The sequence below is a fragment of the Oryx dammah genome, unplaced genomic scaffold (assembly GCF_014754425.2).
Source record: "Oryx dammah isolate SB20612 unplaced genomic scaffold, SCBI_Odam_1.1 HiC_scaffold_4, whole genome shotgun sequence".
NCBI lineage: Eukaryota > Metazoa > Chordata > Mammalia > Artiodactyla > Bovidae > Oryx > Oryx dammah.
In genome coordinates this window covers 32,573,403-32,578,089 of record NW_024070188.1, presented here as the reverse complement: position 1 = coordinate 32,578,089, position 4,687 = coordinate 32,573,403, and the positions used below count along the sequence as shown (strand labels likewise).

Here is a 4,687-nt window from a genome sequence, read left to right as displayed (position 1 = left end):
TAAGTGTATGTTTTTATTCTAAGCGGTCTTTTTTTTTAATCACCAAAATAGTATGCGATCTAACCTTCCAGGAAATTCCAACAAATTTAAGCATCATGACTATCCAGCAATGCTATCCACGTTCAAAAGCAGTAACTAAAGACTGACTTAAAACTAGTGTTTCAAGAGGTTCAGGAAACTCCTTACCTGCACCCTAGGACTCATTACCTCTCCTCCATGACCCTCCTGAAAATCACTGCATCGAGCAGGATGTTATGAAGAGAAAGCAACATACTTGTGAAGGGCATAGTTGCATGGGGGAGAAGATTGAAAATCCTGTGTTTAGTTTCAAAGTTTTAGACTGGTTTTTCTTAACCAAAGCACTTGAAATACAGAGCTTTATAAGGAGAAATAAAATAACGCATGCTTTGAAGTACTTTTAAAATCACTTATTATGGAGAGGGATCTAAGCTGGTGACTGTGGAACCAGAAACCACCTCTACTCCTAATCCCTGCCTACAGAGAAACCAGAAATCTAATCAGGAGGTAGCTAATCCAGAACAATATATGAAACATCCTTTACAGAACAGATGGGCACTCTGGCTTCTTAAAAAATGATAAAAGCAAAACTTGGCAAAGGCAAACCTTCAACTGATCTAAGTTTGATATTCTTGAAGACTTTTGGGCTCTGTACAACCATATCCAGTTGCCTAGTAATTTAAGTTGCCCGGCTGTGAATACTCACTTTTTAAGGATGGAATTAAGCCTATGTGGGAAGATGAGAAAAACAAACAAGGAGGATGATGGCTAATTACACTGAACAAACAGCAGAGGTGAAGTGATCTCAATCGCTTTTGGCTAGAGATGCTGCTGTGCCTTGTTGAAGAATCTTTTGATGACTACCAACTTCCCTGGTGGCTCAGATGTTAAAGCGTCTGTCTACAATGTGAGAGACTTGAGTTCGATCCCTGGGTTGGGAAGATTCCCTGGAGAAGGAAATGGCAACCCACTCCAGTACTCTTGCCTTGAAAATCCCATGAACGGAGGAGCTAGGTGCAGGCTACTATTCATGGGGTCGCAAAGAGTTGGGCATGGCTGAGCGACTTCACTTTCACTTTTCACAGTGATAATATATGTGGTGCTGTTGTTAATGTTAGAGTTAAAGCTGATAAAATAGCAATATGGACCCTTGACTGTGAAAAGAGAGATGGTGTTACACATAATAGGGAGGGTAGACAAACAGATTGATTATATTCTTTGCAGCCAAAGATGGAGACGCTCTATACAGTCAGCAGAAACAAGACTAGGAGCTGACTGTGGCTCAGATCATGACTCCTTATTGCCAAATGCAGACTTAAATTGAAGAAAGTAGAGAAAACCACTAGACCATTTGGGTATGACCTAAGTCAAATCCAATATGACTATACAGTGGAAATGAGAAATAGATTTAAGGGACTAGAACTGATAGACAGAGTGCCTGATGAACTATGGACAGAGGTTCGTGACACTGTACAGGAGACAGGGGTCAAGACCATTCCCAAGAAAAACAAATGCAAAAATGTAACACGGCTATCTGAGTAGGCCTTACAAATAGCTGAGAAAAGAAAAAAGGAAAGATATACCCATTTGAATGCAGAGTTCCAAAGGATAGCAAGGAGAGATAAGAAGGCCTTCCTCAGTGATCAATGCAAAGAAATAGAGGAAAACAATAGAATGGGAAAGACTAGAAGATCTCTTCAAGAAAATTAGAGATACCAAGGGAACATTTCATGCAAAGATGAGCTCATGCAAAGGACACAAATGGTATGGACCTACCAGAAGCAGAAGATATTAAGAAGAGGTGGCAAGAACACACAGAAGAACTGTACAAAAAAGATCTTCATGACCCAGATAATCATGATGGTGTGATCACTCACACTCACCTAGAGCCAGATATCCTGGAATGTGAAGTCTAGTGGGCCTTAGGAAGCATCACTATGAACAAATCTAGTGGAGGTGATGGAATTCCAGTTGAGCTCTTTCAAATCCTAAAAGATGATGCTGTGAAAGTGCTGCACTCAATATGTCAGCAAATTTGGAAAAATTAGCAGTGGCCACAGAACTAAAAAAGGTCAGTTTTCATTCCAGTCCCAAAGAAAGCCAATGCTAAAGAATGTTCAAACTACCACACAATTGCACTCATCTCACACACTAGCAAAGTAATACTCAAAATTCTCCAAGCCAGGCTTCAGCAATACATGAACCATAAAATTCTAGATGTTCAAGCTGGTTTTAGAGAAGCAGAGGAACCAGAGATCAAATTGCCAGCATCCACTGGATCATCAAAAAAGCAAGAGAGTTCCAGAAAAACATCTATTTCTGCTTTATTGACTATGCCAAAGCCTTTGACTGTGTGGATCACAATATACTGTGGAATATTCTTGAAGATATGGGAATACCAGACCACCTGACCTGCCTCTTGAGAAGTCTGTATGCAGGTCAGGAAGCAACAGTTAGAACTGGACATGGAACAACAGACTGGTTCCAAATAGGAAAAGGAGCACGTCAAGACTATATACTGTCACCCTGCTTATTTAACTTATATGCAGAGTACATCATGAGAAATGCTGGGCTGGAAGAAACACAAGCTGGAATCAAGATTGCAGGGAGAAATATCAATAACCTCAGATATGCAGATGACACCACCCTTATGGCAGAAAGTGAAGAGGAACTAACGAGCCTCTTGATAAAAGTGAAAGAGGAGAGTGAAAAAGTTGGCTTAAAGCTCAACATTCAGAAAACCAAGATCATGGCATTTGGTCCCATCACTTCATGGCAAATAGATGGGGGAAACAGTGGAACCAGTGTCAGACTTTATTTTTCTGGGCTCCAAAATCACTGCAGATGGTGACTGCAGCCATGAAATTAAAAGACGCCTACTCCTTGGTAGGAGAGTTATGACCAACCTAGACAGCATATTTAAAAGCAGAGGCATTACTTTGTCAACAAAGGTCTGTCTAGTCAAGGCTACTGGAGAAGGAAATGGCAACCCACTCCAGTATTCTTGCCTGGACGGAGGAGCCTGGTAGGCTGCAGTCCATGGGGTCACTGAGAGTCGGACACGACTGAGCAACTTCACTTTCACTTTTCACTTTCACGCATTGGAGAAGGAAATGGCAACCCACTCCAGTGTTCTTGCCTGGCAAATCCCAGGGACGGGGGAGCGTGATGGGCTGCCGTCTATGGGGTCACACAAAGTTGGACACGACTGAAGCGACTTATCAGCAGCAGTCAAGGCTATGGTTTTGCCAGTGGTCATGTATGGATGTGAGAGTTGGACTATAAATAAGACTGAGAGCAGAAGAATTGATGCTTTTGAACTGTGGTGTTGGAGAAGACTCTTGAGTCCTTTGGACTGCAAGGAGATCCAACCAGTCCATCCTAAAGGAGACCAGTCCTGGGTGTTCATTGGAAGGACTGATGTTGAAGCTGAAGCTCCAGTACTTTGGCCACTTGATGCAAAGAGCTGACTCATTTGAAAAGACCCTGATGCTAGGAAAGATTGAGGGCAGGAGGAGAAGGGGATGACAGAGGATGAGATGGTTGGATGGCATCACCAACTCAATGGACATAGGTTTGGGTGGACTCTGGGAGTTGGTGATGGACAGGGAAGCCTGGCATGCTACGGTTCATGGGGTCACAAAGAGCTGGACATGACTGAGCGACTGAATTGAACTGAGACAAGGAAAGGTTAGAACTTCCTCCAAAGATAGCGATAGGTTATCAGTCCCATGAAGACACAGCTACTAAGAGCAGCTCCACTATAAAAAGTAGGTGTGTTGTTTAAGATGACACCTTCTGAGTATTCTCATAGGAGACTGTGTCAAGCAATCAAGATTTGGGAGCTGAACCAAAGCCTATTCAAAAGCACGTTGGACTGCATTTAAATTTGATTTTCATCTAAATGATGTTAAGAAATAAGAGAAGCCTCAGTCACCTTTATCCTGTCCTTCTGTGTTCATATTTTTAAAAAATTTTTTGGCTAGAGTGTCCACTGTCCCCTGGGGCTTCCCTGATGCTCAGTTGGTAAAGAATCTGCCTGCAATGAGGAGACCCCAGTTCGATTCCTGGGTGGGGAAGATCCCCTGGAGAACGGATAGGCTACCCATTCCAGTATTCTGGCCTGGAGAAGTCCATGGACTGTATAGTCCATGGAGTCACGAACAGTGGGACGCAGCTGAGCGACTTTCACTAGGTCTACATCACCAGGTCCACTGTCCTTAAAGAATTTGAGTAGGCATCATCTCCAGGATCCATAAATGTGTTGTTCCTGGCCCATTCTATAATAGCTTAATTAACCATTACAAACACATTTGATTCATCTACAATAGTAAAAAAAAAAAAAAAAGAATTTGCATTTCTGTGCCTCATAAGAGAACAATTCTGTTTATATTCCATTGAATGCAGGAGCACATTTTGCTAGTTTGAAAGAATATGATGCACACAGTTTTCTAGCAGTTTTGTTTCTTTTTACAGAATTGTCTGTGTTGTACTCTTGCTGATGGCTGCTAGACTTTGTTTCCCTACTTGATAACATTAGTGATTCTAATGATAACATTAGTGATTAGTGATAACATGTTAGTGATAACATTAGTGATTTCAGTTTTTCATTTGTTTTGCTTTTTTTTTTTTCCTTATGTAACATTAGTAAAGCATACAGGAATATGAC

At 41.6% G+C, this 4,687-nt stretch overlaps 1 pseudogene; it reads left to right on the top strand.

Annotated features, from left to right (window-relative positions):
• Positions 1 to 518: 518 nt before the first annotated feature.
• Positions 519 to 3,805, top strand: LOC120862942 (annotated as a pseudogene).
• Positions 3,806 to 4,687: the final 882 nt, after the last annotated feature.